This window comes from Gopherus flavomarginatus, chromosome 6 (assembly GCF_025201925.1).
Source record: "Gopherus flavomarginatus isolate rGopFla2 chromosome 6, rGopFla2.mat.asm, whole genome shotgun sequence".
NCBI classification, from domain to species: Eukaryota; Metazoa; Chordata; order Testudines; family Testudinidae; genus Gopherus; species Gopherus flavomarginatus.
The window spans coordinates 5,736,927-5,762,375 of NC_066622.1; the positions used below are offsets into that span (position 1 = coordinate 5,736,927).

The 25,449-nt window shown below is 38.0% G+C and overlaps 1 protein-coding gene across 2 annotated transcripts in view; it reads left to right on the forward strand.

Annotated features, from left to right (window-relative positions):
- Positions 1 to 25,449, forward strand: part of ATXN7 (ataxin 7) — a 136,489-nt gene that overhangs the window by 1,999 nt on the left and 109,041 nt on the right. The window contains exon 2 of one of the 2 annotated variants that reach the window (XM_050957322.1): positions 1,209 to 1,327. The exons of the other annotated variant lie outside the window; for it this stretch is intronic. The gene's annotated coding sequence lies outside the window, so the exon portion shown is untranslated. The remainder of the gene's footprint in view (positions 1 to 1,208; positions 1,328 to 25,449) is intronic. 2 annotated transcript variants of the gene reach the window in all.

Here is a 25,449-nt window from a genome sequence, read left to right on the forward strand (position 1 = left end):
ATTGACAATTGGTTTCTTCCTAATCCTAGGTAATTAGTGGCTGGTTTACATCTTGAAGCATGAGCTTAGGTTATGAAATATTACAGTGATGAGTGACAGCAGTGGAAATCTGCATAGATATAGAAAATTTAAGAGATTGAAATGATTTATTATTTTATGTAATTGTGGATGGTCTTATTATTCATATAAGTGTCTAATCCTTTTTTTAAATTGGGCTAGTTCTGGGCCTCAATAATACTTTATGGCAATGAGTTCACTGGTTAATTTGTGTGGTTTAAAAAAAACATTTCCTTTGATCAGTTTTGCATTTGTTGCCATTTAATTTCATTGGCTGCCTCTAGTTAAACGGTCTGCTTTGTTTTTTAAGGCACCTATCACCCTGATCTTGTTCTTGTATTATGAGAAAGGGTAGATAAGAGTGCCTGATTAAACTTCTCTAAACTGTTCATTATTTTATATACCTCAATCTATCTCCCCTTCTTCATTTCCTCTGTAATCTACATTATCTTAAACATTTTAAACTCTCCTCAGGCCTTCCATGACTGTAATAATTTCTGTATCCCTTCTCTGGACTCTTTCTATTTCTGCTATGTCCTTTTTGGAATGAGGTGAACAGAATTGAATACTGTGTTTCAGCTGAAGAACTACAATCAATTTATATGCCATTATATTATTTTTGTATTACTTTTTATCACTTTCTTTATCCAGGGTAAACATTTTTTATTTTTTGCTCACCTCTGTCCATTTAGCAGATGTTTTCACTGAACTCTTCATAGTGATATCTAGATACTTTTTTATTGATTAAAGTTAATTTAGAATCCAGCAAATCATCTGAATAGTTCACATAGTTTAATGATGTTTATGTGACTCTTGTCTTCATATGTGTCACTGATTATAGAACATTTCAGGGTTCTAGAATGCACCCTCTGTTTTCTGTCTTTGTCTCACGCTTGAATTAACAGCACTTTGATTTAAAAGAAAATATCAGTAGTTCTAGCTCTATTCTTAAATGAGGCTAAGGTTTAGATCTGCTGCTGTTTATTGAATCCCCATTATAAATTATATCAATACATCTACACGATCAGTGGTTTTTGTTTAATAAAAATGCAGGATTTTAAATGCTATTTAAATCTTTTTAACTACTTCATAGATTTTAAGGCTAGAAGAGAGCATTATGATGATCTAATCTGATCTCTCGCATAACGCAGGCCAAGTGACTCCTGTCTCAGGTTCCTATCTTCTGGTTAAACTAGAGTATGTCTTTTAGAAAAATATCCAGTCTCTGGATTTAAAAACTTCAAGTGATGGAGATCCAGTACATCCCGTGGTAAGTTGTACTAATGGTTAATTATCCTCAGTGTTAAAAAAAAATTCACCTTATTTCCAGTCTGAATTTGTCTAGTTTCAGTTTTCATCCATTGAATCTTGTCTGATAGATTGAAGAACTTCCTGCTAAATGAAATTTCCTCCCCATATGGGTACTAATAAGCTGGGATCAAGACACTTCTAAACTTTCTGTTTGATAAGCTAAAGATGGAGTTTCTTAGGTCTCTGAAAGGCAGGATTTCAAAACTAGTATAATTCTTATAGCTCTTTTCTGAAACATTTTCAATTTTCCAACATCTTTTTTTTAAATGAAGACTCCAGAACTGGATAGAGTAATAATAGTCTCACCAATGCTATATACAGAGGCAATACCATATATCTATTCCTACTTGATATTTTCCATTTCATACATCCAAAGATTGCATTACACCTTTTAGACACAGCCTTGCCCAGGGAACTCATGTTTACTTGGTTAGCCAGCACGGTCCCTTTTTAGAATCACTGCTTTATGATTCCTTCATCCTGAAAGTGTGACCTACATTCTTGTTCCTGTGTTTATGATTTACTTTTGGCCGTATTAAAATGCATGTTGTTTGAATGGGCCCAATTTACCATGTGGTCCAGATTGCTCTCTAGAACTGACTTGTCCTTATCATTATTTATCACTCTATTCTTTGTGTCCTCTGGAAACAACACCAGAATGATTTTCTATTTTCTTCCAGCTTATTGCTAAAGACACCAAACAGCAGTAGGGCAAGAACAGATTGTTGCAGGACACAACTAGATTCACACTACTTCAGTTATGATTCCTCATTAATAATTACTTTGAGAAAACTAATTAATTGGTTGCAAGTAGGGCTGTGAAGAGATTTAAAAAAAAAATCACTGTTAATCATGTGATTAAATAAATTAATCATGAAATTAAATGCACTGTTAAACAATCATAGAATACCATTTATTTAAATATTTTTGGATTTTTCTACATTTTGAAATATATTGATTTCAATTACAACACAGAATACAAAAAGTGCTCTCTATACTTATTTTTTATTACAAATATTTACACTGTAAAAAAAATAGTATTTTTCAATTCCCACATTACAAGTACTGTAGTGCAATCTCTTTATCATGAAAGTTGAACTTACGAATGTAGAATTATGTACAAAAAACCTGCACTCAAAAACAAAACAGTGTAAAAGTTTAGAGCAGAGGTTGGCAACCTCTGGCACACAGTTACCCTGGCGAGCCGGGCCAGTTTGTTTACCTGCCGTGTCGGCAGGTTTGGCGGATTGCGGCTCCCACTGGCCATGGTTCGCTGTCCCAGGCCAATGGGGGTGGCAGGAAGCGGCGCAGGCTGTGCTGGCTGCGGTTCGCTGTCCCAGGCCAATGGGGGGCAGGAAGCAGCGCAGGCTGTGCTGGCCGCGGCTTCCCGTCACCCCCAATGGCCTGGGACGGCAAACCGCAGCCAGTGGGAGCCGCGGTCTGCTGAACCTCCGACACGGCAGCTAAACAAACTGGGCCGGCCTCCCAGGGTGCTGACGCTGGTGAGCCGCATGCCAGAAGTTGCCAACCCCTGCTTTAGAGCCTACAAGTCCACTCATCCAGCTTCCTTTGAAATACAGAACAAAAATATTTTGAACACTTCTGCTTTTTGTGCATTATTACTGAAAAATTTTATCATTAATTGATATACATAACACATGATTTTATATGAACATGGAATGAGAAAAAGAAAAGCAGGTCCCACAGATATGATCATTGTAAATGCTTCAAGGGAAAAACACTTCAAGAATACCAAAGGTAAAGCTAACAAATTCATTAAAACAAATACTTAAGAAATCCTGCAAAACAGGTAAAGCAACTCTAACAGCACAATTATGTTCATAAATAAAACACACAAAAGAAACCCCTACAAAATTAGACACTAGCACTTGATTCTTTCCTGCCCTTTTCAATAGTGTATTAGTATTATAGCTGTACACAGATACCAATGGAATAAGAAGCTCTGTTTGTTGGAATTTTCATGTCTTAAAGACCGCAATTTATAGTACTGGACAGCAATCTGCTATGGAGCATTTTTGCTAAGTAGAATAAGATCTTTTATACCACACTATTCCTTAACTTGGGTAACAATCTCCATGGCTTTACATACTTAGCAGTCTACTATTTATTAGAAATGGATGGATGCAGATAGGTTTGCTTGCAGGGACTCCAGCATTTGTGCAGGGCCTCATGCTGGGATATTTTTACAGAATAGGGGCATAAAAGTGAGGGAGAGAGTACAAAACTTGGCACTGCTATAAAATAATAATCCAATCCTTTATTAACCACGTGGTAGTCAGGTTTTTAGCATATTATCTGTGTTACCATGATTGATTTTAAAAAATGTACTTAATATAATGCTTTAAAAATATCCATTATCAGATAATGATGCAAATTCTACAGAGTTCTGGGCTACAGCATCATACAGAGTTAATTGGTCTTCATCTTTGTTTCTGGCAGAAACAAATATATCATTACATTTGAAAGTTTTGGTAGTATCATTTTGGTTTAATTAAAATCCTGGATCTGTTCGTTGTATCCTCAGATATAACCTGCAGTTTTGCTAAATATGTGATATTGCCTCTGGTCCTTCTCTAATGATGGCTCATTCAGCTCTTGCATGCCCTTCACAACAACCATATGAACTGAAAGATCCTTCTTTGTTACAACAGGATAAACTGCCCGTGACCACGGTTTAACTCATATCTTTACCCTTGGTTCTTCTTGAACTCCCTGTCCTGCCTCTACAGAGCTCAAGAACAAACAGCTTTCTTTTGCTTGGACTGTTCCTTTTATCATCATAATGGTGGGTTGACGTACTTGATGTCTCTGGCTAATGGTGCCGTGATAGATGGCTACATCACTTACCCAACATTAATTCATTGTTTATGCCATCAGAAGCCATACGTCTCAAAAATTCAGAGGGGACGTGGACTTATTTTTCTCACTTTATGAGAATAATAGTATTTTATTTATAAGTAACTTTTTCTTCATTTACGATCTTGTTGCTTATGTTATTCAGTGATGGCATTTTTGGTAATTTCTTCTCTCAGATCTTTTCCCAGGAATACTGTCACATCTTACCAGATATAATGTGTGGGATCCTCTTTAATATTTACTTTACAGAATTTTGAGATTAATTACTGTATAAATTTAAGATGGTCGGTCATTTATTATTACTTGTCAAACCAAAGTTGAACTTCTAAGACAGTGGAAGTTTGGGTACTTAGAAATTGCACAGTTGGGCTTGTAATGTGATGAGTTGCCATTTTTATCCTAGCTGTTGAAAACATTCAGTTCACACATGTCAAATAAGGGACTAACTGAGATTATGGTATGGATGAGGACTAGATGATGGAGATCAACCTGGTTAAAATAGAGATAATGCTTAAAGAGTGAGAGAACCAACAGGTAGAAATGACACACTTGCAGTATCTTACCTCTGATTGTGCTTGCAAGACAGTTGAGACCTTTGAGACTATGGTCTCCATTTTCCTCTCAAAGTGAGATTACTGCATTGCGGACTACATGGGGCTAGGCCTTCAAACTATCTGGATATTACTGCTGGTATAGAATGTAACTGCCTGACCATTATTAAGTGAATTTTTCCTTAATAGCACATTGCATGTGTATTCCATGATCTGCACTGTCTGTCAGTTGGATTGTGGGTGAAGTTTAAAGTGTTTGATGTGGCCTGTAAAATCCTAACTGGTTTATGCCCCAGTGATCTTTGAGATAATCTCTTTCTTTTGTAATTCTGTGGCAGTTGTGATCAGTCATGGTGCTCTAGCCAGTAAGCCCATTGATTTACGGGAAGGGGAACTATTGATATGTGTTTTCAGTGTAGGGTCCACAGTTCTGCAATTTACTTCTCCTCCCTGAGTCTCTCAGTTTGTGAGTTTGGTGGCCTTCAAGACATGGGAAGAATCCTTTGGTGGCACTGAGCCAGTTTGTAAATGTTTTTGTCCATTGATAATTTTAAATATAGTACATATACTAGGAGTTATGATTATCACATTTAAAATATCTAAATAAATACGTGTTGATACTGCTGAGGGAATTTTGTGAAAGGATATGCAGGTAAACAGCCATTTCCCCTTCGGAAAGCAGCTGCGTCTTGTGGCTCTGAATAGTGCTTCATTCATCATGTGGCCAGATTCTTTGACTCAGTATCTGTTTAAGAAAGCTGAATCAGAGCTATGGCGTAACTTCTGAGTCAGCTTTTAAACATTTAATAAAAGATATTTTTTAAAAAAATCTCACAGCAGTAAAAGGAAACCCAGACAATTAAAACAAATCTTTCAGCATAGCAAGGGAAATCTAAGTGATGTAGGAGGAGGATGGAATAAAGGCCATAGTCTTCAGAACATTAAGGAAGAATATATTGAATCTGTGTTTAATAAACATGTTTTTAATTTAAAATGGTTTTATTTTGCAATTTTCTGTTGGCTTAAGATATTTTTAAATAGAAGTAAAGCATCTTGAGGTCTGCAGTTGAAAAGCACTTTGTAATACCTAGATATAATTATTATTAATAAAACAATTGCAATTTTTTTGGTAATAGTTATGAAGAGTCACTTTACAATTCTCCTAAAACATGACAGGGCATGCCATGCTGCAGTATCTTGACTTCTCAGATTGTTTCAGCATTCAAGCTTCAGCCTAAATAAAGTGAGAGTCATGGCAGCATCCTAGGATCACACACACAGTTCATGATTTGTTGCTTTACTCTCTGTATGGAAATCCCTTATTTTAAGTCTCTCCACTATTGCAGTGAAAATGCTCAGATACTGTGGTGATAGACAGCAGCATAAAATCCTAAAATACATAGAAACTCCTCAAGCCATGACTTTTCTCTGAGGAATGGACCAAAGGTAGAATCTATTTAAATGCCTGCTAAAATACCACTCATATACTTATGTTAATAGCAAATGGATTAACCAAGTATTTAAAAAGCATTGTATATTGACGGACCAAGAGAAAGTAATTTGGCTTCTCTCAGAGGACATATAAGGCCAGTTCAATTATGCTTGTGAAGGGAGGTGTAAATTACATCAGTTATTTATACTGCAGCAGCTAGATTCCTTGGATCTGAAGGAAAATAAATCCCAGATGAGAACAGGTGGTGGTTCTGGGTTGTCATGTGTGAGGTTTCCATTTGGGTGAAGGGGGATAGCGGTTTAATACCTGATGGGGCTTCACTGGAATTATACCAGCTGGAATTTTTTAGCAGAGGTGCTGATCTACATACTTGCTCACCAGTGTTGTCATTGCTGCCTACCTTTTGGGTGATGCTTGCCTCTAACTAAGTACTTGTATTCCTGTCCTCATGGAGGTTGTGTCTTTTTTTTGCCACCACATCTTAGTCCCTCACTCCAGTTTCTGGACTTTGGAGCACATGCGACCCCCAGATTTTCTTTCACCATATTTGCTCACTTAAGCCCCAACCCTGCAAGCACTTGTGCACATACTGAACTTTGCTCATGTGAGTAGTGAATGGAACTACTTATGTGTATAAGGCCCAATTCCACAAAGGGACTTGTGCATCTAAAACCCTGAAAACCTTGTTTAGCTGCTGTCTAACCCCATGGGCACCTAAACTCACTCAACAACTATATTTCTGTTGTGAAAGTCACTTAGGAGCTTACTTTTCTGTTTCTGGCCATGCATTCCACTGCATCAGGTAGGTGTCCTGACCTCTATCTCACACCAAAGCCCCAGATGATCCTTACATCAGGTGAAGACATGTGTTTCCCTGCCTATCTCACATGCTCTAAGCACACCTAACTCAGCAGAAAATGGGCTGGGAGAGGAGAAGGACATCCCTTTATAACCTTTAGCCTAGTTATGGTACTCACCTGTGATATGAGAGAGCCCAGTTCAATTCTCCCCTCTACTAGTTGGGGAGAAGGGATTTTAACAGGAGTTTCCCACCTCTCAGGTGAGTGTCCTGACCGTTGGTCTGTAGAGTCATTCCCGTCTCTCTCTGGCCCAGTACCTTTTTAATTATTTAATACAAAGTAGAATGGCTTCAATAGGAGAGATTGAGAGAGACTACCAGCAGAATATCCCATAGCAGGACTATCTGGCTATCATGGCAGGCCACTAACAATATATATTCCATAGCAGCAAGCTGGCTGTTACGGATGTGAGAGAAAAGTGTGAGTGAGCTGCAGCAGCTTATTCAATATAAAGATCAGTTTCTGCCACAAGATACGTGTCCACATCTCTTATCGACTTTGATGGGTGGTTTTTTACATGCACTTCTGAGACCAGAATTTGGCTCTAAAAGTGTAGTCCAATAAGAAACCAAAAAGTTGAATAAAAGAGAATCTACTTTCAAAGCTGTAGTTTACTGGTGAAGATAAACAAAACAGAAATAATTACTGTACAAACTAGCAGAAAAGAAGCCTGCCATAAAAGATCTTAGTTGCAAAAGTGCATGAGCGTGCGAGGATCTAATTTGCAAATTCAATGACCATGATAGCAAATGGCTAGTTCTGTAGCTAACTGGTTATATGTACATGCCATCATGTTAATTATACATACTAGTTAGGCCCTGTTTGAACACACACTTTTGAAGATTAAGCCCAGTGTGTCATATTTTTCCTGTATTAAGGGCTTACAGAAGACTTAAGAGCATTTTTATCATACAAATGTTTTAGTGGAGTACTGGTATAAACAAACATTTTGTTTCTTTAAAATGTGATGTGGAGGAGGCTGAGAACCAGATATCTGAAAGATCTTTTTGTCCTTTAAAGATTATGTTTTGTTTTAACTAAATGTTGGATAGACAGAGAAATAATTGAACAGATTTAAAAAACAAAGAATGGACAGAAATTTGATTTTAACACTTGAATGAATAAAGGCTGACCTGTAAGAGCTGAAAGTAAAACAAAACTATTTTAAGAATCAACACAAGTATGCATCTGTGATTTTGTGGTTTATTGTAAATATTTTCACTTCTGTTCCACTCTTACATTGCTTTGGCAGTTATGTTTATTTAATGATTTTTTTCATCTCTAAGTCTTGCCTATAGGTTATGACAATATGTAAAGTTGGGCTAATGCTGAACAATACAAATAACATGAAATAAATCTGTGCTCTTGCTTCATGAGAATTATTTAAGGTGATGCAATCAACTTGAAATCTAAATATATTTTCTTAATTAGTTAAAAGTAGTTACAGGCAATATATTTGACCCTGAACCCCCCCCATCAAATTTATTTATTTAATTTTGGGCTTCCAATTAATTTTCCTGTTTTAAAAAAAAAAATCTTCCCTGTTGCTGTGTGAAAGACTCACACAAACAGGTGAAAGTAACTGTACACAAAATGCTGTCAAATGGAAAAAATAGAGAAAATACTTTTTAAATGTTAAAGTTGTAGACATCTTGGTCCCTGATCCTGTAAACCCTAATGTGTGCATTTAACCTTACTATGATGAGAAGTTCCATTGGGACATAGGGAAGTTAAACAAATATATAAGAGATTGCAGGATCAGGGCCTTAGATGTTGCTTGTAACAATAGCAGGTTTTAAAAAAATCAGAAGTGTGACTTAGTTGGCATCTCTATAATGGAGAAATTATCCGTGTTTGTAAGGATTGTACATTTTGAAATATGTAATGGAATCTTGTTAATGTCATAGTTATGGCAAAAATATGAAGAGTGGTAGACATGTTTTGTAGAATCAAACTACATTTGCAGAACCCAGACTTGCACATTTTAAGAAAAATGCTGCTGGATATACCATGGAATCTCTTGGACCACAGTTGTGTAAGGAACTCACTGATTCCTTCACAAACATGCTACCAAAAGAACACGGTGGTTACAAGTAGACACACGCTCAATTGTCTGTATAGATTTCTGATATAGTGGCAATACACACAGTGCTGTTAGCACAATATGAATCTCATTCATTGCTTGGGAAGTGATAATAAAAAGCAGCTCTAATTAGTGTAACCTCCTGTATCTATTCTTGAGCTTCAAGGCTGACTATTATGGTTAACAGTCAGACCATGGCAGAGTCAAAGACTGAAATGGAGTAATAGATTTCAAAGTGTGCAGGAGTCTTTTCAGGTGTCTTCAGAAGTAGGAAAACATGTTGTTTCTCAGTATATTTAGAGAAGGCTTACTCCTTAGGTAATATTTGTACTACTTAATTGTGCTGGGGGACTCGTGATCCGCAGTGCTATCATTGTTTTAGGATGAGAAAGCAGAGAAGAGCTGTTTGAAAGTTTGAGATCAGTTCTGATGGCCAAGTGAAGCAGCCTTCCAGACATTTTTCTTCATAGCAAAGAATTTGTAAAGATTTTGTTAGACAGTGGTTTTCTGTAACACTGGACCTAAAGATCAAGATTTGAATAATTAACTTAATGTTTATTTATAAACAATTGAAAATTTGACAATGAAAACGTATATACATATTCTAGTTGTAACAGTAGTTCACTGCTTTTAAAGTCCTCATCATACACAATATCCTATACAATTATGTTATATTGGAGATTTGTGTTTTATAAATGTATGTTGAGAGAGAACTCTTCCCTATACTATTCGTAAAGAATTTTACAAAATTAAAAAAGATGCATCAGCTTCATTTTATATATACTTTTTCTGATTATACCTTGCAAATAACTTTGAAGCTTTCAAATTAAATTTTCTTCTTTTACTCTTGGTTACCTTTTCCACTTCATAAACATTTTCTCTTGTTTCTAGTGCCTTACCAGCTCTTCCCTGTGCATCAGCCAGCATCATCAGTGATGTCAGCAGGAATGTTCATAGTTTTGCTATAGGGAAATTGCTTTTGGTATTTGTGCTCACACCATAATGACAATTTTATTATCTTGTCTAGAAAACTGCTGAATTTTTTAAGTGATAGGAGTATGATTTGGTTTTGATTACTTTTGCGTGTAAATGCAGAACATTGTTGGGAGAATGGACCCCGTAAAATTGGGACATTTTTTTCCATCTAGATTATAACAATGTTAAGATTGGTCTGGTTTTGAATTTGATATGTTGATAGCATCCCTGATGAACTTTTAAAATCTTCTTAGACAAAGAATTATACATGTGTAACTGTTCTTATATTTACAACTTCTAATAAATCAGAGATAGGTGCTTCTCAGGTTCTCTCTCCAAAGCGTTTAGTGGCATTAGACTGCAACTGGATGGTAAACACCATTAGAAGGATGCCCTATGTTGAACAGGTCTGTAAACACAGTCTCATTTCTACTCTTGTGAAACTGACTGGCCAGATTGCCCTGCCTCTTCAAGATTTGGTATCATATATTAATTAGCTGCAGGCATGTAGGGCAAGTGTCTGCGTGCATTGACAGAGCAGAGGAAACAAAATTTTGTTTCATTATTATTGGTTAATATTTATATTGCAGTAACATCCAAAGGCCCCAATCAGGATTGAAGCTCCTTTGTGCTAGGTGTTGTACAAATATATAAATAGAAACAGTTTCTGGCCCAAAGAGCTTATGGTCTAAAAATAAATAAAAAGATGAACATCCCAATCCTGTGAACTCCTCTTTGCATGTGAATCACTGTGCAGCCCTCCTACCGTTTTGTATGAGTACAGAGATCTGCCTTTGTGAAGCAACTTGCAGGATAAGGGCCAAAGGGAATGGAAAAAGGGGAAACCATATACAAGCAAAGTGATCAGAGTGATGTTTGCACACATCACTAGGTTTAGTTTTTTTCTTTATGAGAAAAATACCTATTATAAATTCCTATTTTTTGTTGCTGTACCACATACCTAATCTCCACTGCCTCTGTTTTTATTGTTAATCCTAGGCTAGTGTTCCTTGTTTTGTATTTTAACCTTTTCCTTGTCTCTTTTTAAATTTTGTGTGGGAGGCAGTGTTCTGGCACTGCCATTGGCCTGCTGCAAATCATGTCATCTTTGTGCTTCTGGTTTTCTATCTGTAAAATGGGTAAATATGCCTTTTTATCTATACATTTATATTTAACCTTTGCCTGTATTGTTTTTAAAGTTATTACAGTACAGACCTGTTTACGTGTGGATGTCAGGAATCAAGCTGTCACGACTGCGTGTTAACGGACCGTGGATTAAGAGGGCCATGCTGAAGAAAGTGTTTATGATTCACTTAGAGCAGAAAATAACAGCGTTTTTCTTTCTGGCTCGCGTTTTTTTTTCTTTTGTATAAAGTCTGTTATGCGCTGCAGATGAATGATTTCGATATTTTCCGCATTTTGCTTCTCCATAAATCTTACAACAGTTTCTACAGCACTAAGGACTTCTGTGGGGTGAAATTTTGATCTTTTCAATGACATCCTCGTCGTCATTGTCATTGTCATTTAGGTCTGCGTTATTAGAATACTTGCCATCACTTTGGCGATCTGATGTAGCCTCGCAGCCCATTAATCTTTCTTCCTCGGCAGAAATTCTGAAGTCGGGCAATCTTCGTCCAACTCCAGCCACTCGGTAATGATTTCCGGCGACATATCCAAACTAAAATCTTTTATCATTTGAAAGAGAAGTTTACCTTCATCCTCTTTTGTCTTCATGCGTGTTTGTAGGGCGTTGTCTTCCAAAAATCCTTCAAAGTCTGGCTCTGAATCAGTGCCACTGCTGGAGTTTTCCAAGTCTGAGCCATTTTTGACAGAAAAGGCATCACTGAGAGCCTTCATCCAGCAGTTTTCAATGGACTTTTGTTTTACTCCATCCCAAACTTTTTTAACTAAATAAATAATTTCCTTCATGCTTAACTGTTTTAGGAATTCAGAAATGCCTGAAGACTTGCATGACATGATCGCCAAAATCAGCTCCTGTTGATAATTGTTTTTAAAATTCTGAATAATGCCCTGGTCTTACGGTTGAATTTTGGATGTTGTGTTGAGTGGTAGGTATAGCACTCAAATTTTTCCATTGCTCGATACCAGTGATTCAACTGGAGGATGGGCTGGACAATTGTCAAGTAGCAAAATTGCTTTGGCTTCGAGTTTCTTCGACCACAGATGCTTACGAACAGCTGGAACAAGGCTGTTGTGGAACCAGTCGTCGACAATGTGTCTTGTCATCCAAGCATTTTTACTGTTAGCATATATTACTGGCTGTTTGGCTCTATTGAGGTGATTAAAGAAGTGAGGGATGTGAAAGCAGCCAACGAGAAGAGGGGCAAGCTTATGGCTTCCTGTCTTATTATTACAAAAAAAAGAAGAGTCACACAATCTTTTATCTTTTTAAATCCAGCTGTTTTCTGTGTCTCGTAATTAAAGGTTAAAGTCTTTTTCGCAGTTTTGCAAATAAAGCTGTTTCATTACAATTATAAAATTGTTCTTCGTGGTAGTCTTCATTTTGTAAAATAGATTTTAACTCGGTGGGAAACGCATTCATGGCCGATTCATCAGCTGATCTGCTTTCTCGAGAGATTGATACCTGCGCTATGCCATGACTCTTTTAAAAACGACTTATAAACCCCTTGCTGGCTTGGAATGATTCGTCACTTGTTAAATTTCCAAATCTTGTCACTTGGGCTTGAAGAATTGGCCCACTTTAGCAGCATTCCTTTCAGCCTTTCCTTAGCAAACCACGTGCACATGGCTTTGTCTATTGTGGGTTTTGCTGAATAGCGCACACATTTTTGCTTAAGCCCCGCAGCAGAATCATTTTTTTGTACAAAGCCATTCAGTTTAGATTTGTTTTTTAGCCATCCTCGGAGAGTAGATTCGGCAGTCCCAATATCTTTTGAAACTTTGGCCTGGGTTTCTCTGCTATTTACTTAATCTGTTGCAGCTAGCTTTTCTTCTACAGTGTAGGAACGTTGACGCTTGTCCTCTGCCATTATATTAGGCCTACGATTAAAATTTTCTAATGTAGTGTGTATGTATATATATATATATATATATATATATATATATTGCTATATAACTACTATATATTATATATCTCTCTAGCGTGACAATGACTAAGCGTGAGTGATACGTCTTTACCAATGTCAGTAAAGACGTACAACATGTTTCCGCTCCGCACTTCCTGTTGATTTCTGTGTCAGTGAGTTAGTGAGCAAATCTGTAGCGCTACATAGCAAGTTTCTGTACCGCGTGTTAACGAGTCTCGCATGTTAAATAGGTAGCACTGGGAGGCATGGTGCTACTGCCTTTTAAGTGGATTTGCGTGTAAATGGGTCTGTACTGTATCTCTTGCCTTTTACATTTTTCTGTTTTTTATATTTAATCATGGACTTCCATGTTTTCTTTTGAAAATTATTGTATCCCATATTTCCATTTTTAATTATTTATACACTTGCCTTTCCATTTTTTTAAAATAAACTTTGTTCCAGATCCTTAGGACTGTTTGTTTTGTGGCTAGCAGAGTTCTGGGAGATTGGGGATATACAGGGGGCTGTAAGTCATATCTACATCTTGACATACTAAGCTGCTCCTAGGGTTGCAACAGGGCTGCTTTCATTTGCTCCATTTGGAAATTATGCCAAACAAGCTTCAGCTGATTGTAGCAGTTCTATGGCTATGCTTCCTTCTTTTTGGACATCCATCTGTGCTGGATGGAGAACCAGAGGGATCGCTGCTATGTTGGCTCTGTCACTTGGTTTTATCCTGCTATTCTGCTGTTATTTGATATCAAATATTTCTGGTAGGAAAATGATTTTATTTATGGATTCTCAAAAATACACTGAAAAATTTAAGAGGATGAACAAATTGTGTTTATGGATGTGTGTGTGTGTGTGTTTGTGTTGGAGGTAGAGATGATCATGGGCTAGATTTTAAGAAAAATGTGCTTTGTCTATTTATATTCATCCAGGGCCTGGAACTCTCCTAACACCTACATGCTGTAGGATTGTTGGCCTAATACATCTTCTATTACAATTCCTCTGCCTCATTTATGTACTGTCTTCTTTATCTTGTCTTTCTGCTCCACTTGTTTTCTTTTTAATGGTGGGGAAATGCTAATGGAATTGTCTGTCATTTCAGGGTAAAACAGAAGGGTGAATTATGGGGAGGAGGGCAGTGACTGAGGAGACTGATTCCCTTTTTGCCTCCTTGATTCCAGTTGAGTAGTAGTATAACTGCCCATGCTTCAGAAATTTTCAAGATCAGGGAAGGGGGCGAAATGCAACAATTGAATTCTAGCTGTCAGTGGAGAAGGGACCATCAAAGCAACATCAGGAACGATTGTGTATCCCTAAGCATCTAATTTTTGACACCTAATCCTATAAATTCTGTGTCTTGTTAAGAATACCTGCCCTTCTCTTTGTGTAGGTATCACTGCACTCTTTTATATCCAGTCGAATTGTAAAGCTGTCATTTCTGCTTGAGAAATGTAAGGGGCTTCATGCAGTGCATTGTGGGGAAGAACTGTGGTGTGAGTATATTTCTCTGTGAACAGCTATTACAGTGGTTGCACATGAGTAGGGGATAGAAATAGTTGATTTCAAAAGACTACAGTTAGATCATTTGGTTCATAAATAGCTAACCGTGTGAACAGTGAGTTTCTTAATCCCATTTAATTCCACTTTATCTGTGAATGTATCAGCCTTTGGCATGTGTTCATTTCTAGGTGGGAGTAAGAGTCAGTAGGAAGTGTACTGAGTAACACTGAACTAGTATATCTGCTACAACAATGATAAAGCTGTAGAGACGTTTGCAGTGTTTTTATAATGCTTCATTACCAGTGTGTTTGACCATGAACAGAAGAAGAATGAAGAAACTAGTGAACTGTTTTCCTCATCTGAGACTAATAGCAGTGATTTTGATGTTAGGAAATAATTGCAGTAACTGCACAAGATATTAGCAGGTACTTATACAAACGGGAAGTAGTGTTTGAATATACCATTTGCCAAAAATAATTGACATATAATGAAATGAAGTTAAATTGCAAATTATTATTATTTTGAGGAGCGAGATTAACTAGAACTCTCTTCTTCAAATAACTACTGGCTACTCAGGAAAAATATTAGATCAATAACAGAACTTTCAATGCCATATTAAATTGCTTCACTAGATTGAGAGTAGCATTTAGAAGTTAGCTATTAAACGTTTTCTCGTGTTTTTGGCCTTTTTGCTGTGATTCAGCAAAGTACTTAAGCATGTATCTGTTGTTAAGCACGTGAGTAGACCTATTAACTTCAGGGGGGCGACTCACATATTTAAGAACTTTGCTAAACTAGGGCCCTTTTGAATATATATCATAAAATACAAATACTGAGCTTTTTAAAAACAGATTTGTGGTACTAATTTCATGTCTAATATCACAAATGTTCTAGAATCGGACTGGAAGGGACCTTCAGAGGTCATCTATTCTAGTCCCCTGCATCAGTGTTAAGGTTCATCAGTGTTAAGGTTAAGCATTTCTGCAGTGACACCGCAGTCTTCAGGGGTTTAAAATTTAGCAACTAACCATTCATTTAATGAGGAAACTTTTCATTCAGATTTTTAACATGGCATATTTTTGTTCATAAACTGTCATGTACATAAGTTTGACTAGGGGTCTTCGGTTTTTGTTTTGTTTTTGTGTTTTGTTTTGTTAGAGTGGACATAACTAGGGAGTTCTTGATCATAGATTCTAAAGTGATACCAAAAAACAAAACCTCTAAAACAGCTGGATTAATTGAGGAGCATCATAGTAATATTTTAGTTTTCTTCATCTACAATATGTATTTTACTGAAATGGAATTGTCTCAACCAAACTATTGGAATGCTGCTATTATGTTGTAAAACTGTATGTTTTTTTCCCCTCCCAGTTATGCAATTCCCTGCTCTCTAGTTCTGGGTATGTGGTTTGCATAATTATTTTATCATGAGTCTCACGATATTTGGTGTGTTTCTTATAAGCCTAGCTTCTAGGGCCAGGTATATACATGAGAATATCATTTTACTTTAAAAAGAAGTAAATTTCTAGCCCTCATTGTTGCAGAGGAAAGCTTGAAAACATGACTTGACTGTACTTTAAATGCAAAATATATAACTTTTTAAAAGAATTCATGATATTTAAGCCAATGTCTATCATCAATCTATCATTTTGATGGTGTGACTCATGGTTTTTGAACACTTGGGGTTGGCACTACTGTAATCCCTATATGTTTTTTTTCTCAATAAACACTGAGTACTTTATGTGAATCCCTATATTCTGACTGTCAGTCATTAGTCAGTTAGATTGGAGGGATCACTGTAATTATTTTTTCTCTTGGAATGTGCTAGTTTCTTTACTCTGGCTCTCGTACTTGGAATTTTTAAGCAGTTGGACAGCAACAAATATACAACTTCAGCTTCCTTCTCTCTAACTTAAACGGAATCCTGAAACAATAGGAACACCCCCAAAACCAAGCAGCCAACCAAACACAAAAGAGCATATGACTCTGAACATGAAACAGCCAAAAAGAAAAGTGTTTTAATAATGGGAAAAATAATCAAGAAAACTCTGTGAATAATTGCACCCTTTCCCTCCGTGTCAGAAAGGGAAACTTCAGGATAACAGAAGTACGTTTGTGTTTACAGCAGAAAAATCCCAGCATCTCCTTCCTAATTCTGTTTACGCGGCTATTTGAAACTAAAATATATTATACTTTTTGTGGTGACAAGACTTTTGCTCATCTAGTGAAAGACAGATAAAGAAGATGTAGACAGAGGGATAATAGGAGTGGAGGAATATATTAATTTTGTTTTGGAGAGGGAGGATTTCCCTATACTCTTGTAGGTGTGGGGAATTCATACATTTGGGAAGTATTTCCTTCAAACCTGTCTCTTTGTTCACATCCATGGACTTCCCTCTATAGTGTCCTCCTGGTTCTCTCCACATTTTTCTCCAACCCTCTTACAATTAATTCCTTTCCTTCATCTTTTCTGTACTCCCCCCCTCCAGCTTGTGTCCCCTCCCTTGATTCTACTGTCTGTCCTTTCTCTGTTGAGGCATGGTAGGCTGTAAGTTTACCTTCTCCCCTTCAGTCCCTACCCCTACCAAGATGCTCTCTGCCTTCCCACCCAAGCCACCACTGACTGGTTTCCTTTAGCACTTCTATGACAGCAGAGGCAGCAGCACTGGAAGGAGGAAGAGAGCTACTTAGTCCCTACAGGGCAAGGAGGCTTGCAGCCCAAGATGTAACTATTACCTCATAAACAAGAAAGTTATCCTTGTAATATCTTAGGCCAGGTCTACACTACAAACTTACATCAGTATAACTGCGTCGCTCAGGGGTGTGAAAAATCTGCAGCGAAGCAATTATACCGAGCTAACTCTGGGCATAGACAGCGCTATGGGAGGGCTTCTCCCATCAACATAGCAACAACTGCCTCTCCCTGAGGTGGATTAACTATATTGACAGGAGAAGCTCTCATTTTGGCGTAGTAGTGTCTTCACTAAAGTGCTACAGCGATGCAGCTGCAATGCAGTGTTTTAAGTGTAGACCTGGCCTTAGTGGTCAGTACGAGGAGTTAATCTAAACTTTGTGTTGATTTGTGGATTAAAACGACACTTAGCACCAGATTCTGCTCTCATTTACATTGGTGTAAATCCAGAGAAACTGCTTTGAAGACACTGGATTTACGCTGATGTAAACAAGATCAAAACCTGTTACTTAGTTTTGATGCATTACAGCAGTTTCTCTTATTATTGTTTATGTGTATTGTAGTAAAGATCACCACTCCAGGGATGAGTGTGGTGGTAGGCATCTACAGACATGCAGAAAAATGACAGACAAAGATTTTGCAATCTAAAGATTCAATTTTATTTTACACCAGTGACTGCATAATAGCAAGCATCTGACATTGCAACTACAATAGCTTAGCTGAGAGAGGAAAAAAATATTTTAAAAGCCAAGTTGTTTTTAGTTACAATAGAATGAAAAAGCTTTTACAACTTTCTCCGTCTTCATTTAAACTGAAAATATCATATTCATTATATCACATTTTAGTATTAAATGAATGTGTATAGCTGATTTAGGAATACTTGACAATAAGGAGGCATCATTTGAATACTGACAGCCTGATTTTGTACCAGTTTTCACTGGGTTTCTCTGTACTTAAGTTTATCTGTGCTAGTAGGTTTTACTTTAAACAGTTTTTTTACATGCTTTGGGATAGATTATAAGTGATTAAAATTAGACATAAATTGGTAAAACTGACAGTAGACACTAGGGGAGGATGAGCTGTCACAGTAATTATTGAAACAAATTCTAGGCAGGAAAGATCTTTAGCCATCGTCCAACTTACAGGATACATGTGGTACTTAAAATCCAGGCTTTGTGAGAGTTAACAATGATCTAATACAGTTTTTAATTAAAACGTCATGTACAATAAAAAGAGGTTAGGTACTGTTGGAATTTTGCCAGGACCTTGTGTTGGTATGTCAAGAAAGAGTCTGCATTACCTCTTATGATAGGAGATCTAATTGAATAAAATGAGCTTTCCTATTTCTAGTATCGAACACTGATTCTACATTACATTCTGCTTTGCTTATTGAGGGCACAGGATCATAGAAAAGTCTTATTTTTTCTTATATCAGTCCATTGTTTAGCTTTCTATTCAAAATTTACTACTAAGATATTCCACCTTGTCTCTTCCCTATTAACACTCCTTTCAGGGACAAAGATCTAGTTAATGGAGGGTGAGGACAGAAAATGTCTCTCTTCTCCATCTCTCCCTTTTGTATTTCTCTGTCTCTCTTTAGCCATTGAAAATGTAGGTCAAATTGCATCACTATAAAATAGAACAGTCAGAAAGGTGTTTGAAAAATGCTGACATCCTTAGCCTGGGGTGCATGCCACTGTCCTTTGTTTACATTGAGAACGGTGATGTACCTGTATAAGAACCAACATCTCTTTTAAGGTTAGTGGTATAACACCTAAATAATAAGTCATCTGAATATTATATTGCTAGTATATTATATACTACAAGGTAGTAATTTAAAAATGTACAAATTTTGATCTGCAACAACTTGAAATAGTGATATACTCAGAGAGCTAATTTAAAATCTTAAATTTGTACTAACCATAACTGTGTACTTTGAATAATCCACTATGTCTTTTACATGGAATGGAAGCTCAATAATACATTTTATAAATTGTCTAATCATATGCTGTCTATTGTCTTGATTAGATACGCCCTCACTTGCAAAGTATGCGTGTATGTTTGTTTTAATTTTTTTTAAGTACTCCTTGTTTGACATAATATGCTTTTCTCCTTTCCTTTTTTTTTAAAATGGTGCATAAAGAGGTTTTTATTTAACATTGTTATTTGGAAAGTCATGGAATCTAGTAGTGTTTGCCTAACAGTCTTTTTGTATAGAATACTTCAGGAGCTGTTGATATAAGAAGTTGTGATTATCATGGAATATTCTTATAGCATCAAAAATAAAAACTATATTTTTCATTTTTTCTGCAGTTATTCATAAATGAAATATTCCATAAAATGTAAAAATATTATTCTGTTGTCTTTAACTGTCCTAGCTGGCTCCTAATGTTGTGTGTGTGCTGAACCTTCAAATTATGGCTTAAATTATACCATAAGATACAGTACTTGAGAATATAAAGTAGACTTGCCTGTTTATGTGGGGAAACTGCAACCAAATTTTCATTCATTGTTTCCAAAACCATGTATTTTCCTAGTCTTTGTTTTATACTTACTTAAACAGCTGAAGCAAGTATGCAAAGACATCTTATTATAGCATTAACCTTACTGCCTACTGTTGAGTAAGATATAGAAATTAAAAGGAAAATTACTGAAGATGCAGCTGAAACCATTGGCAAAACTATATAATTGGCTGTTTGGGCAAAAACAATAAATTTGGACATGTATGCAATAATTATACAGATAAAAACAGCAGACAGAGATGTAAAAACACTTCAAGTGAACTTTATTGTGAAGAATTTATTTGATAGGTTTTCATTACCAAAATTTTGAGATAGTTACAAAAGAGATTTTGATGGTCGTCTGTTGACAATCAGATTGTTGCCACTAAAATCTGACAATCTGTAAAGATATTTATGGAAATGTTTAAGAAAAACTCTGGTGTATTTTGAGGAAAAATCTTGTACCTTTCCACTGGGAATTCCATTGTGCTTTGTAACAATACATAGTAAATGTCCAAGTAATAATGGGAAGGATCTTCACAGTTTAGTATAAATTACAATACTATGGAATCATGAGCAGCTGAATCAAAGGTAAATCTCAAGATTCTATCTTACTTTCCATTTGGGGGATCCATTTAAAACATTGTCCTTACATTTTGATTCTCTGATCTGTACATGTAAAAATGGATATTATATCTAAGGAGGAGGATAATAAATTATTGATTTTTTTTGTATTATTTATACTTTTAACTCCATCTTTGCACCTCTAGAGTTGTGTGGCTGCAGGGTGCTGATTCAGCCTCAAGAGATGATGTGTCATACTCTTGGGCTACAGTAGTCCCTAAAGGATATCCAGCAGCCCTGAACAGCCATAGTTCATTGCACTATGCTTATAGCTCCTTCATCCAACAGACCTTCTCTTTTCCTGGCACACCCTTAGTCTGTGGGGAGCTGCTTGAGTCGAAAGGGCAACACTGGTGTTAGTAATGAGATCCAGTTTCCAAGAAGAGATTCTGAGCTGGTGTTCCTCCTGAATGAAGATGGAACAAGTAATGAAGGTGCTTATAGACAAGTGGCCAATGGGATTTAAAACAGTAACTGAAACAGGAGCTGGAGGCTTCACAAAAGGAATTTGTGGAGGGCAACGAAGATGATCAGGGGGCTGGGGCACATTACTTACGAGAAGAGGCTAAGAGTACTGGGCTTTAGTCTGCAGAAAAGAAGAGTGAGGGGGGATTTGTTAGCAGCCTTCAACTATCTGAAGAGTGGTTCCAAAGAGGATGAAGCTCAGCTGTTCTCAGTGGTGGCAGATAATAGAACAAGGAGCAGTGGTCTCAAGTTGCATTGGGGGAGGTCTAGGTTGGATATTAGGAAACACTATTTCACTAGGAGAGCGGTGAAGCATTGGAGTGGGTTACCTAGCGAGGTAGTGGAATCTCCACCCTTAGAGGTTTTTAAGGCCCAGCTTGACAAAGCCCTGGGTGGGATGATTTAGTTGCTGTTGGTCCTGCTTTGAGCAGGGGGTTGGACTAGATCAGCGGTTCTCAAAGCCGGTCTGCCGCTTGTTCAGGGAAAGTCCCTGATGGGCCAGGCTGGTCTGTTTACCTGCCACGTCCTCAGGTTCGGCCGATTGCGGCTCCCACTGGCCACGGTTCACCGCTCCAGGCCAATGTGGGCTGCGGGAAGTGGTGTGGGCTGAGGGATGTGCTGGCCACCCTTCCTGCAGCCCCCATTGGCCTGGAGCAGCGAATCGCGGCCAGTGGGAGCTGTGATCGGCCAAACCTGCAGATGCGGCAGGTAAACAAACCAGCCCGGACTGCCAGGGGCTTTCCCTGAACAAGTGGCAGACCGGCTTTGAGAACCACTGGACTAGATGACCTCCTGATGTCTCTTCCAAACCTAATCTTCTATGATTCTGTTAATTAAATCAGCATTTGGAGGTAGCCAGAAAGGGATCAGAGATGACTTGCAAATGGAGGTGAAATCTCTGGAGCAACAACTATACAGCGTCTGGACAGACTGAGATGACCAGCTGCAACACACCCAGGCTGGGATGATAAAGTGGATTGATGAGGTGACCAGCAATCTGACTGCTACGGACCAGAAGTTCTTCCATGAAATAGTGGTGTCTGAGCAAACTGGCTGATCTGAAACTTGCTAAACAAGAGAAGCTGAAGCAAGGACTTGCGGAGCTATAAATACAGCTACAGAAGAAAATCAGAGGGTCACCCTTTGTAGTGGAAGGCAGCACCTGGATGAGGAATTGGGGAAGCCAGGTGACTTGGATAAGACCAGATGTTTACAACACTTTTCTATCCCAGTTGTTACCCACAGAGACCCAGAGGGGAAAGGTCAGGCTGTCCTAACTCAGATAATTCAAAAGCCAGTAGATATCAAGGGAAAAACTCTCTCTGAGAGGTTTATTTGGCTCAGTTCAACATTATAGTTCAAATGAATGGCTGAGATGAGGAACTGAAAAGGGAGTTATTGCACCCAACTTGAGTGGCCCAGCTTTGATTGTGCTGCAGAATTTACCCCCAGAAAAGAGATTGAGAGCTGGTCTGCACTGTAAGTCAATGTAACTTATGTCACTCAGGGTGTGAAAAAGACACCCTGTTGAGCAACGCAAGTTACAGCAACCTAAGCGCTGTCCACACTGGCGCTGTGTCAGTGAGAGATGATCTCCCACCGACATAGCTTCCGCCTCTTGTGGAGGTGGAATAATTATGCTGATGGGAAAGTGCTCTCCTGTCAGCATAGGTGCAGCTGTGCTGATCTAGCACTGAGTGCATACTTGCCCTGAGTTGTCCAGACCTGGTAGAAGCTCAGGAGATGCACTTTGGAGCTACCCATCAATCAGAGCTAGCTAGGGCTCAGCTGAGATACAGAAGAGGGAAAGAAGAAACCCCACCTTGAACTGGCAGAGGACCTGCGGAGACTGGTGTTCCTGGCGTACCCTGATACCACTGAGGCCTTTCAGGATACACTGGCAGTGGACCAATTTATGGATGCTTACTTGGACTTGGACTTGCTGATCAAGATCTGCAAAAACAGGCCAAAGACGCTGTGAAAGGTGATGGAATTTGACACAGAACTGCAATCTTTCCTTGCAGCAGTGCCCCAGAGGTGGAAGCTGATCGCCATGAGCTCTGTAAGTACAGCTCTGCGTCAAATATGTATGATGAATTAGGGGATTCTAGTCTGGCTCATGACCTTAATGTAATGATTAAAAAATTTGATGATAGTTTGTAAAACAGGGAAAATTGCCATTAATGCAAAAATTAAAGGAAACAGTTCAGTTAAATGCTTGTATTGTGACAAAACTGGCCACAAATAGAAGGACTTGTATAAATTTATGACAAGTCAAGACAGACTGTTGCAAGTGTCTAGTGAAAACCTCGGCCCATTCAAGAGATGAGGGTACCCAAAACTGAGGGAGTAAAGTTTGGTGCAGATACTAAGATCAGCCCCAGTGTTTGTTTAGATCTGGGCAGTTAAATAACAATATGGAGAGTTTGGCTGTTAAATGTGTAATAGACACATTAGCGGTGATTGACACGGGCTCAAACATAACAGATGTTAAACAAGACATGCAAAAAAGGCAAGGGAACCAGGGATCCAAAACTGCACCACCTAATTGGACTCAAATGAAGACAATGACGGGGGCAGGGCACTCATCCAAAATTTGGGAAAATTGGGTTGAAAGATTGCACCTCTGGAATTCAAACAAGAAATCGGTGTGGCTGAAATGGGGATTGAGCTCAGAACTGGCTTGGATTCTGTTATGGCTAATAACTGTATAATCCAATGCCAGGAAAGATGTCTTACAAATTCAGTCTGTGGAAATGCCCTTTAAAGATATGGCCCAGGTGAGACAAATGGTTTGTAGGCAAGTGGTTTGCAGTGAATAAATTGTCCTGCCCCAGGCTGTAGAAACCATTATAACAGCTATATGCTGTGGTAGCTTTTCAGCAAAGGAGTGGTGGGAAGTGGTTAAAACCTGTTTGGAGACCCAGGGTTTCAGGGAAACCTTAGCTGCCAGAGTTCTTGTGCGTCTGAAAGAAGAACTGATCCCTGTTTGTTTGCTGAATGTTTCTGGCAAGTAGCAAATAACAAAGAAGGAAAATCATTTCATTTGTCAGTCGGGGGTTATTTAGCATTTTCAAAGTTGAAAAAGGGTTTTGGGACTGCTCCTCTCTTGGCTTATCTGTGTTTCTAACTCCTTTCATGTTAGACATAGATACTAGAGCTTACAGTTTCAGGGACAGGATTTCAGCTGCCTACCCCCAATACCTCTTTCTCTTCCCTCTTCCCTTCAATCTGAGAATGTATTTGTGGAAGTTGAGGCTGGAAAATTTGTTACAAAGATGAATCTCCCATTCAAACAGAATGTGCTAGGTCTGCCTCAGCCAACCAATTCCATTGAAACAGTAGATATTGCTCAGAGGCTGGCTGACAGGAGTCCCTCACTGGTGACCTGAAGGGAAATCCAGGGAAAGAAAAGCCCAGAAGGGATTTGGGTAGGAGTAGCTTCTGTCATCGTGATGCAGACCTCTCCTGACAGAAGGATACTGTATACTTGTAAATAGTTAATCTTGTATCATTTGGTAATTTATTTACATATTCTATTTGGGATGAGTTATTGGGTGTCACCATTTTAGGCCTCATTGGGATGATTGGCAAAGCTGAGGTATGTGCTGTTTTTATGAGCTGGGTGGTGCCTTGTTATGGATTGACTGGAAACCTTGTACAAACCAATGTGTGTGACCACATCCTTCATTTAATATAGTTGTAAGAGACAATTAAGGGGCCACTCCTAAAACAAGGGCTATTAGAGACTGCCCAGAAACTAGCACCAAATGGGCTGTTGTTCCAGTGGGTACTGTGACAAGGTGTGTGTGGATGTGTGAGAACATACACAAACTGAGAACAGACAAGAACATAGAGAATGGAGAGGCAAAGGCAACAAGCAAGAAAGCCAAGCAGTACCCAGTGAGCACGGTGTAGCCCTGGAAGAAGCTAGAGTACTTTTGGGTCTGGAGTTGGCTAATGAGGCTTGGGGCTGTAAGCTAGGAAACTGCTCCTTTTATTCTTGGTTTCTCCTGCATTTGGAAAAGCAGGACTTGTACGTTCCTTGTAAATAAACAAGATTGCATCAAAGAAAATATCAGACTCCATCAGTTTCTAATTCCAACTGGAACATTCCCAGTGCCCTGAAATTTGACTGTCTGCTTGGTTTGAAAAGGGGCATCAGCCGTTTGGCTATCTTAAATTTGAATTTCCATACTTTCAAATGTTAAAGTTTCTTAACTTTCAATTTCCTGGCTTTTTAATGTTTTTCATGGGCTTTTGGTTTGATTTTTATTAACTATAACTTTCTTGTAAAGATATTTCTCCTTAAACTGCTGTTATGTATTGTCTGGGATTTAGCTTTTGCTCTGGTGAATTGCAACATTACTCCTGTTTATTTTCTTTAACAGCAAATCTTTAAAGTATTCCTTCAAGTTGCAGCCACACTTTTTTCCATTGACTT